General features: G+C 39.4%; 2 pseudogenes across 2 annotated transcripts; both read right to left on the bottom strand.

Annotated features, from left to right (window-relative positions):
* Positions 1-744: 744 nt before the first annotated feature.
* Positions 745-3537, bottom strand: LOC149546391 (G-type lectin S-receptor-like serine/threonine-protein kinase At2g19130 pseudogene; annotated as a pseudogene). Its single transcript, XR_016354349.1, has one exon. The product of XR_016354349.1 is annotated as a G-type lectin S-receptor-like serine/threonine-protein kinase At2g19130 pseudogene (transcript).
* A 3607-nt stretch (positions 3538-7144) lies between these two features.
* Positions 7145-10019, bottom strand: LOC149546390 (G-type lectin S-receptor-like serine/threonine-protein kinase At1g34300 pseudogene; annotated as a pseudogene). The gene has a single exon (XR_016353707.1). The product of XR_016353707.1 is annotated as a G-type lectin S-receptor-like serine/threonine-protein kinase At1g34300 pseudogene (transcript).
* Positions 10020-11585: the final 1566 nt, after the last annotated feature.

Genomic DNA, 11585 nt, shown 5'->3' with positions numbered 1-11585 from the left:
TTTGACCAAACCTTTCCGTGAAGTCAAAAAATACACCGTGGTTAGCATGAAAGGTTTTAGGTGATGTGTTACAAGCCGCTTCAAGTCGAGGAAATGCAAGTTCATAAATTTGCTTTAAAACAATACATAATGACTTTGCCTGAAAATAGGCTAGACGTAAGATGTGGTGTAGGCAGGAAACTCCTATCAGCAAACAAAAACATGGTATCTTGTCGAGGGGAGGCTTTGTTTAGTTCCAGCGTGCACAAATGGCTTCAAAACGATAGCAAATGTATGCTAGCAGTTGGAGATTTAGAAGCACGAGGTTTTTTGCGTGAAAGGTGAATTTTTAATGAGTATTTTAAATAAATCTTTATTGACATGTATTTTTTTAATTAAATTGTGAATTTCGTTAATATCATATGCAAATTTCAGTGCAAGTTAACAAAGTTGTACTTGAGATAGTCTAATTATAGGCATTAATATGACCATTGGAAGAATATGTCTTATATTATATTTCAAGTCCTGCTGATCTCAAATCTCAATATTGCTAGTTTCCTCCCTAAAAAGTTCCATAAGGACATAGTCATAGTGCTTGCAAATCTTAGTCAAGTTTACCATGGCTCTACTCCACTTCACCATAGTGCTAACAGATGGTCCAACGAACTGATATGTCTTCTATTACCTTACAATCCTATGATAAAGATATTCCAGACTATAAAACATTTGAAAAACTAACAAATGTATGCTCCAGTCTAATACTCATTAAAAATGAAAAAACTAACAATCACATTTATAAAATTTTAAACCTTAAGAAAAGACATAATAAAAAATGGATTCACATGAATCACTACTCATGAAATATAGATCCTCATAAACTAGACACTTAAATCCAGCTAAAAATATCACAACATATATCCTATCGTCCTTACTAATCTACAATCCTTAACCATTAACCATTAACAGCTCAAAGGAAATCTACCCTTTACTTATTGTTTTTTTTCAGTGTATTCGTTTCTTATCTCCAATTATTTACCACTATTACATGACAGGACCACCCTAGCCCGTCGTTTTTCCTAATATTGGTTATTATTAAAGCAACACCAATTAAAACCTTTTGGCGACTGTGTTGATTGGCTTCCGAAAGTGAAGTGGAAGCTGCTATCGCTGTCTTGATCTTCGTCCTCTACCTCTAAACTCCTTGGAATTTGCAGCGCAGGTGCCTCCATCGTCCCTTCCAGTATCCTCACTACGTCCCCCATGCTGGGCCTTCTATTCTCATCCTCTTCAATGCACAGCACGCCCACCACAGCGGCTCTTCCCACCTCAACAATATCCGCCTCATTCGCTATCCTCGCATCGACAACATCCATTACGTTTCCTCTCTGAATCTTAGGCGATGCCCACGTGGGAAAGTAGAACCTGCTCTCCTCCACCTTCAACTCAAGGTTTCTTCGCCCAGATATAATTTCCAGTAACGTCATGCCGAAACTGAATACATCGGCTTTGGTAGTTATAGGAAGGCCGGAGATCCACTCGGGAGCCAAGTACCCTCGAGTTCCTCTTGTGGTCGTCAATACGCGGCTGAAATCTCTGCCCACCAGCTTTGCCAACCCAAAATCAGCGATCTTTGGGCTAAAATCACCGTCCAAGAGAATGTTTTCAGGTTTAATGTCACAGTGAACAATGCGATCCCTGCATTCCTCGTGCAGATAAACTAATCCTCGAGCAATCCCCAGCGCGATCTGAAACCGTGTCTTCCAGTCCAACGCCTTCTGATCTGCTTCTTCATCTTTACAGAAGAGGAAAGAATTAAGGGAGCCGTTGGGCATGTAGTCATACACCAGTAGCCTTTGAGATCCTTGTACGCAGAATCCCAAGAGCCTCACCAGATTCACATGCTGTATTCTCCCGATGGTGCTTATTTCTGCACGGAATTGTTTTTCTCCTTGTGCAGATCCCTCCAATCTCTTAACCGCAACAAGCTTGTCGTCTGGCAGGGCTCCTTTGAACACAGAGCCGAATGCTCCACTCCCTAGCTTATGCTTGAAATTTTTGGTTGCAATTCGCAGCTCTTTGTAAGTGAATACTTTGAGTGATGTTGGCACGTCCTCTTCCTTGTCTTTCCTCGATTGTGTTCGTCGTCTCCGCAGAAGAAATCCGAACAACAAGAAAGCAGCTAAAGCAACAGATACACCACTGACAATCCCAGCAACTAAAATACCACGAGCAGGGGCTTTGCTGCTAATTTCTTCTGATGTCGAGTGGCCGCGTATCTCAGATGCAGCCAGCCTGATGAAGATCGATTGGTTGTCAGCTGAATCACGCATTCCAAACAATTCTCCAAACCAGAGTCTACATGAGACGGGTGGACCAGAATTGGCGAAAGCAAAGGCTGTGCAGGAGCAATTGCTGAGACAAGCTACGCGGCAGCCTTGCTGTGTTTGCTCTTTGCTGTATAACACGACTCCTTTGTCGGATAAGTATTTGTTCTTTTCCACAAAGAATTCATCGGTGGTACCCTCCATGGAAGAGCAGTGAAGAGGTGTTCGCCGTATGCAGCCGCTTGACCGCCAGACATGAGACTCATTGTTGGAAGCAGAGAAGCCCTCAACACAACCGCAGACTTCATTGGGAAAACAGAGTCCAAATGCCCCGCAGATATCATAAGCACTGCATTGACCTCCGCCTGTTGACCACATCGAGTTCCATGTATGGTCAGGCATCAAGTAGAAGAGCTCTAATCTGCCATTATCTCCTAACACGATCCTCCCCACCACGTTCTCTTCTAGCCTGTAGTGAAGGTATATTTTCGAACCAGAGATCCTCACGCAGAACATTTGGATTGTCTTGTCTCCATCCAACTCATGAACGTTGGTAAAATAATTCCTAGTCCACTCGCCAGAGGACCAATATGGAACGCTGCTGTTGTAAACCATCTCCATCTGCGTCATTCCTGGGGTCATGTCCATTCCGAAAGAGAAGAGCCCAACTGCAGGATCCACAGAGCTCTTTCTCGAAGTCAGCTTCATGCCTTTCCATAATTTCATGCCAGGCAAAAATGTATCTGTCGGATGAGCGAAACTCTCCCAAACAATCTCAGACTTGTTTTGGCCGCCACCTAGTATAACAAAGTTACCGGAGTCCGTTAATACTGCTTGGGATCCTTTCAGAGCATTATCACTAGACCAAACTGAGAGGCCCTTTCCATCAGACATTTTGAGATGACCCTCGCTCGAAATTTGCAGAACGCCCGGCATCCTTGTGACAGGATTGTCTCTGTTAGCCACCCAAACTATGCTCTTCTCAGAGATCTGTGCGTACCAGATACCAATGTACCAATTGCTCGTTCCTCTCCCACTGAAAAATCCCAATGCAAACATGCCATTCTTTGACAATATGGTCTGATTTACAGTGAGGGATTCCCCTAGTAGAAGCGTATCTGCACCAGCCACTGCCAGTGGAGTGAAATTATGTGCTGCAATAATAACCGTAATCGCTAGAATCAAATACTTCATCACCATTGCAACAGCGTTTGTATTTTTCATAACAAATGATATACAAGTAAATAGCGCGTAGGTAGATGGTTTTATTTTTCTGAATTTAAAGAGAACGTTCTCACAAAGGTCCCGCAGTGAACCGAATTCATCGGGCGCGCAGTTTCTAAGTAGGCAGATACGACTCGTCACACGCGCAAGTTTCGTCTCCTGTTGACTGCTGGTCAATTGGTGGGGGTTATTTTAATATTTTAATATTTTAAAATAGTTTTCTAAGTAAGCAGATACGACTCGTCAGACGCGAAAGTTTCGTCTCCTGTTGACTGCTGGTCAATTGGTGGGGATTATTTTAATATTTTAATATTTTAATATAGTTTTCTAAGTAAGCAGATATGACTCGTCAGACGCGAAAGTTTCCTCTCCTGTTGACTGCTGGTCAATTGGTGGGGATTATTTTAATATTTTAATATTTTGATATTTTAAAATAATTTTCTAAGTAGGCAGATACAACTCGTCAGATGCGCAACTTTCGTCTCTTGTTGACTCTTGGTCAATTGGTGGGGATTATTTTAATATTTTAATATTGTAAACTATTTGCAAAATAATATAATTCATTACAAATTTAAAAATAATTTCTCTTTCTATTTAAAAATAAATAAAAAGTTTATAATGGCATGTTGTGATGGTTAAGTTGTTGAGTTGCTATCCTTGCCATCAAGGTTCAAATGTAATGGAAATGAGATTCCCCCATTTGTGTCCTCACTAGTTTAAAAACTTTACATATAAACAAGCTCTAATTCCTTCTAATTTTGTTTCTCAAGATTTATTTGAAAATGAGTTCTATATATATGTATATATATTATAGTTATGGCTAGTTGGTAGATTTTTAAAATTAAGAAAGGAGTATATTAAAGTTTTATTATATCCAATTTTAAACTATTTTATAGCATTTTACTATAAGAGTAACAAGTTGTATCAAATATTAAGAATTTACTTGCACTAATGAAACATGGACAATAGTTTTTTCAAAGCTTTTATTTCCTTAGACGACCGAGCAAAGGAAGTGCACTTGTAAAAGGCAGAGATTCTCTGTAAAAATAATCGGTCCCTTGAATTATATAGAGGGGGCGCCTTCCACCCTTGAGTCGATATGTGGATCAGTGCATTTGAAGAATGATTGAGGAAAGGATTCCAAAGAAGACTGTCATTTACCTTGACTTTGTTGAAACAAAGATAAAAATAAATTAAATTGCAGTCACACTAGGTTTACCACAAACCCTTTTAAGGGTGAGTGAGTAGCCGAGTTGGTGTGAAGGCGAGTCGTGAGGCGTAGTGTTAGGCTAATGATTCCGGTGCTACGCATCAACTCCGATTCGAGTCACGCTAGGTTTACCACAAACCCTTTTTAAGGGTGAGTGAGTAGCCGAGTTGGTGTGAAGGCGAGTCGTGAGGCGTAGTGTTAGGCTAATGATCCCGGTGCTACGCATCAACTCCGGTTCGAGTCACACTAGGTTTACCACAAACCCTTTAAGGGTGAGTGAGTAGCCGAGTTGGTGTGAAGGCGAGTCGTGAGGCATAGTGTTAGGCTAATGATCCCGGTGCTACGCATCAACTCCGGTTCGAGTCACACTAGGTTTACCACAAACCCTTTCTCTCCATGCTGCTTGGATTGCTGGCCCATCTTTCATGCTTTGGCATATCTGGTTGGAGAGGAATCGTCGCATATTCCAAGATGTTCGGCTTGGTGTTTTGCATCTTTGGTGGAAAATATCACATTCTCTCCAGGAAACTATTCTTGTGAAGTGTGAGCTTGATGGGGGTATGGATCCGGTTGATCTTGCTATCTTTAATCGCCTCAATTTTCATCTGCAGGATGGGGTTGCGGCTCATAGGTTTCCTTCTATGTCCAGGCAGCTTCACCATCAGAGGAAGGGTCGGGTTAACCGAGATGGGCACTGGACTCCTCCTCCCTGTGGAGTTCTGAAAATTAACACTGATGGTTCTTCTCGTGGGAATCCTGGTCCGACTGGTATTGGCGGAGTGGCTCGTTGTCGTTCTGGGAATGTTAAATTTTTCTTCTCAATTCATAAGGGTGATTATACTAACAATCTCATGGAAGCTCAGGCTATTTTATATGCTGTGGAACAGTGTTGCTTGTGGGGATGGAGCAAGATTATTTGTGAGTCTGATTCCCAGGTGGTGGTGAACATGCTTTCTTCGCAAGAGCTTGAGGATGTTAGTTGGCAGCTGGCCACTGTTGTTAAGCAGATTCTTTTCTTCTCTTCCTCTTTTCAGTTCATTAGGTTCAAGTATATTCCGCTAGAATGGAATAGACCTGCTGATTGTTTAGCCAAATGGGCTTCTAGTCATGATCCTGGTTGGAATATTAGGGATAGGGGGCAACTGTCCTTTGAGATGGTGCAAGAATTTGATGATCTTGTTGCTCAGGATCGAGCTCCTTGTTGAGCTCTCCTTGTTGTATTCCTTTCTGTCTTAATAAATTTTTACCCCTCTTTTTGCAAAAAAAAAAAAAAAAACCAAATATACCAAGAACAGATTAACTTGATATATGTTAAAACTATTTAAATTTAGAATAAATATAAATTAAAGTTCAATACATTTAAAATACATACCTTGTCCAATAAAATAATAATAAATTAATATTTTATAATATATTTAAAATTCTAAATAAATAAAATCAAGTAATAATTACAATCAACATATCCACATTTAGTAACTCATTCACAATATTCTAATTAAAAGAAAAATAAATATGGTTCATGATGGATATGGAATGAAGAAAAATAAATATGGTTAATGATAGATATGGAATGATGATATTCTTATGCAAACATTATAACAAGAGAATATGTGATTTTAAATACTTTAAATTACAATTCTCAAATAATTTCATAACAAGAGCTTAGAGAATCTGTGACCTCAAACACTCTAAATTGCATTCTCAAATAATTTCATAACAAGAGCACAACATTAAGAATTGATAGTTTTCAAAAAGCCATAGTCCAAAATCTTCACATAGAAAAAGAAAATGAAGGCAGGGGTTATTGATAGAGAATGCAATGCTTTGAGCGCAGTTCTATGAAAAGAATTGTAATCTGTTATTCAGATCTAAACTTGTAAGGCCTTTATATTCCCTCTAGTTCCTAATGGAAATTTCGACAAGTTTTTGTGTGCTTCAGACAAACAAAGTACTCGAGGGCAAGTATGCAGTTTAGATTTATTTTTCAAATCTTGACCATAGTGATTGTGATTGGCATTACACATGCATCCTGCAAATTAATGTAAATGGTCAGTGAAAAACATGAAAGCTTCTGTAATATTCATTTTTCCCTTCTACCCAAAACCTCAAGAGTCGAAACTACTGTCCATTATCCGCGTTATAAATTAGGAAATAGTTCCATTTTATCTATTCAAAAGCAGATATCCTATAACCAGTCTTCTTACAGATGATTACAAAGAGAATCCGAAGACTCAGAAGTATAGTTCTCAAGTATATTACCATGTCTTTCGTATGCAATTTGATTACTATTGGCATTCATTTGCAAATTTTTAACTGGAAAGATTTTAGTCATGCTGGAAAATCCAATTACATGATCAATGGAAAGCATGCAAGCTTCTGTAATATATATTCTCCCCTTTCACCCAAATCCTCAAAATGATTGTTTTGCCTCTGACATATCAACATCAACTTTATAAATTTCGTAAATATTTTACTCTATCAATTCAAATGTAGAAATCAACTAATACATATCCTTCCCCTTATAGAGGGTTGAAAAGAGAATCCTGAATCCTCTCAAAATACATACACAATCATGTCCTACCGGTGAACAGTATGACTCGGAGTTGGAACTACTCACCGACAGATAGTGTCTCTGCCATGTATATAGAATTTACTGGCAGAACACCATTTATAGAGAAAGGGATTGTCTAATGATCACTAGAACTTGTAAGTGTTGAGGTAGTGTCGCCGCAGTCTAAATGTATAGGAGGTGGAGGTTTTTCCATGGGCAAAATCCCTTGAAGCATTTGAACGACTTTCCCCATAGATGGCCGCTGAGAGGGCTGCTTCTGAAGACACCAAAAGCTGATTTCAATTGCTCTCTGAAACTGATCAATATTTAAATTTGTACCAAGCTTTTCATCTATGATATTTATAATATTTCCCCTGTCATACTCCTCAAATGCCCATATTGAGAACCTTTTCCTTTCCGATATCACTATATCAAAGTTCCTTCTTCCACTTACAATCTCCAGTAGAACCATGCCGTAGCTGTAGACGTCAGAGTTGGATGTAATGGGTAAATTGGCAAGCCATTCTGGAGCCAAATATCCTCTTGTTCCTCGAACACTACTCAATGGCAGGGTCCGATGATCACCTCTGCCATGTATGAGTTTGGAAAGCCCAAAATCAGAGACCTTGGCATTGAAATTTTCATCCAAGAGTATATTCTCTGGTTTAATATCACAATGAACAATGCAATCCCTACACTCCTCGTGTAGGTAGGCAATACCTTTTGCAGTTCCAAACGCTATGTTGAACCGAGTGTCCCAATCTAGCGTCTTGGCTTGCTCTGAAGAGTTGAAAAGGAATGTATCCAGAGAAGAATTTCTCATAAATTCATAAACCAGCAGCCTATGGCGGCCTTCTGAACAAAATCCAATGAGCCTAACCAAATTCAAGTGATGGGTGCTGCTGATAGTCGCTACCTCCCTGCGAAATTGCTTCTCCCCTTCCTCAATTCCTTCTAATCGCTTTACTGCAACCACCGTTTCATTTGGCAATTCACCCTTATAAACTGTTCCAAACCCACCCGAACCTACCTTTTCTGTAAAATTATTTGTGCATTGCAGCAGATCTTTGTAGGAAAACTGTACTGGAGCTCCAGAGGCATAGTCAAGTGCGGCGTAAAGAGCAGGGGATTGTCCAAACCGAAACCTAGGATTTTTTCTACAGCATGTCCACCAAAGGCAAATATGGATTGTCATGAGGACAATGACTGGAACTATAGCTGCCAGAGCGATTTCAATGGGAGTGAAGTACTTATTCACAATCCTGACCCGAGGAGGAGGTGGGGTTAGAGGACGACCGGAACCGCATACCTTTACATAAGAAGTGCTTGAAATGCTTGGTGTTTGATAAGCACTGGTGAACTCGTTGGTCTTCATTCTACAAGTGCCCGTGCCGTCAGCCATGATTGTAGATGCAGTGCAGCTAGGATTCTTGAGGCAGTTCTGCCGACAATCTTCAAATGCCAAGGTATATATCTCAGAATTTGATTCTAGATCTGGAGGGTAAGAAAAGAATTCCGTATTATTCAGTCGAACCATACTCTGGTCATTGCTACACTGTGTTATATCCTGCTGCCTTCTACATCCCTTGGTGGCGTCATTGGCATCTATCCGATCAAAATCTGCAGATGGGCACTCGCAATATGGATCTGTATCGTTGTAAACACACACCCCAAAATCTCCACACCATCCATAGACTTTGCACTGATCTTCCACAGCAACCCATACCCGTTGCCACGTCCCCGAATCCGTAACCCATCTATAGGATCTCAAATTCCCATCTGATTCCAGTTTCATTCTTCGCACCGCGATAGAACTGTCGGAGTAATCTATGCTCCGAGCCCACCAGATGGAATCATTTGAAGAATTAGAGAGCTTGAAAATTCCTTGGCCGGTGAGAGTTGCTGTGGTAGCCAGTGGTCTACCCTCATTCAGGTACGTGACATTGTTGTTCCATGTCAGCGTGAAATTCCCACTGGACTGCATGGTGAATGTGTAAAGACCCGATCGCAGGCTTTGGTTCACGGTGAAATTCTGGTTAACCAGCAGAGTATCAGTAGGATTTGCGAAGGTGTCCCAAACTGTGCCTGAACTACTATTCTGCAGTGCAAAGTTCCCATCATCTTGTATTTCTGCAGATGCCACGCCTCTATTGGATGTGTTTGTCTGCCAGAGTATTTGCGTCCCATTGCTTAGAAACAGATTGCCATCGCTCTGCAAATTGAAGGAAGCTCCTTCTCCCACTTGAATTCCGCCATTGAAGCCCGCAGTCCATATCAGAGTTGAATCATTGATGTTAGCAAAGCTGATGCCCACAACATAGAGTCCCCTGTCTCCAATTGGGTGGAATCCTAAACTGAAAATCTTGCCCGGGGACTGCCAAGATTGCTGTTGGACCGAAGGAGAGGGTCTAAGGCTTGCCCCTAGCTTTACTGCTCCCTCCACAAACATACCCTGCATAAATAATACGACAATGCATAATATTTGGATTCCCATAATTTGATGCCTAGTGGTCGGGTGCGCAGTTCCAGGCAACGAATACTTGTTTGATACTCCTCTTTATATTACTGGGATCAACCACACAAGTTTGATCCCACGCTTCTTCTCTCTGAGATTGACTTATTGAAGATTTATTCCATTGCAAGTGCAAAACACAGTGCAGTGTAACAGGTGACGCCAACGCATCCTCCACCGACTTGAACGAAGATTTTTCGGTCGACTTTGTCTCCTTGAGTTCTTCCACTTGTTATAGATGTATGCATATACATACATACATACATATATATATATATATTATATATATATATATATATATATATATATTACACAATCAAAATATTTCAAAAAGACATTGAAAATAGAATATTTAAGATCAGATGGAACACCTATGGATGCTAGACATAAAATTTCAAAGAATGATGATTCTGCTGAAGTGAATCAGATATCATATAGGTCATTGATTAAAAAATTATAATATGTTGTTCATAGAATACCTGGCATTGCATCAGTTGTTGGTATTATTACAATATTTTTTGCTAATCCTAAGGAGAATCACATGATGGCTATGAAAGGATAGTGAGATATCTAAAAGGTACATAAAACTATGGTTTAAGGTATAAGAAGAATAAAAAGTTTGAGTTGAAAGTCTTTAGATATGTTGATTGGGTTGGAAACATTGATGGCATAAAGAGTACAAGTGGAGGTACTTTCTTTCTAGGAAAGAAGCTAATTTCATTGACAAGCAAGAAGAAAATTTGCATTTCAAAATCTACAATAGAAGTTGAACATGTTGCAATAGTTCAATTAATTATTTTAAAATTGTTTGAATCAAGCAATTATTGGAATGAATTAAAAAAGAGATTGTTGAACCTAGAGTGATATATTGTGATAAAACAACTTCTATAAACATATCCAATCATCTTGTGATGTACATAAAGACCAAGAATATTTCAATGAAGTATCATTACTTGAGGGAATTACTGCAAGACAAAGAAGTCAGATCAAAGATTTTGAATATAAAGGAATATATAGCCAATATATTCACTAAGAAATTAGATAAGGGTTAATTTGTATATCTAAGAGGTAAGTTAGGGGTCATTCCCCTATCTGAAGAAAACTAAGAAGAGATGAAACATTGCATCAATTGTTATGATCCAAAAATCTTATAGATTGATGCAAGAAGTCACACTTTAGGAGTTTCCTAATGATGTGAAAATAAGGACATAAGAATGAGTTGATGACAGTCCAACAAGTCATGGACAAAGATGATCTAGAGAGAGAGTTTATTTGTGATATTTCTCTCAAGATTTAACTGTGCAATTTTGAGTCAAACTCATTGACCCATGTTTCATAAGTAGTGATTCAACATGAATCCATCTCTCATGGGAATAAATGGAACACTTGAAACTCATTGGATCTAGGTGATGCTCATAGGGGTGAAACACTAGGTCTTCCTGGGAGATCACCGATCCTAATACTACTCCAAGCTGAGTGCGCTTAACTATGGAGTTTCCTCCATGGTTAAACCCAAAGGTTGCAATCCAATTTAAAAATCCTTCAACAAGTGTTTTTTCTTATGAACCATTCATTAAAAAGACCCTTAAGCTCATCAATTGATAAGTAGGAGATAATTTTGACAGTGAGTCAAATTGTGATATTGCTATCAGGATTTAAAAGTGTGATTTTGAGTCAAACTCATTTACCCATATTTCATGATTAGTGATTAAACATGAATCCATATCTCATGAGAATAAATGGAACACTTAACACTCATTGGATCTAGGTGATACTCACAAGGGT

This window comes from Cupressus sempervirens, chromosome 7 (genome assembly GCF_028749045.1).
Source record: "Cupressus sempervirens isolate cs-2001-9-10 chromosome 7, ASM2874904v1, whole genome shotgun sequence".
Classification (NCBI taxonomy): domain Eukaryota; kingdom Viridiplantae; phylum Streptophyta; class Pinopsida; order Cupressales; family Cupressaceae; genus Cupressus; species Cupressus sempervirens.
Note: the sequence above shows the minus strand (reverse complement) of the source record. Positions and strands in the feature narration are given on the sequence as shown.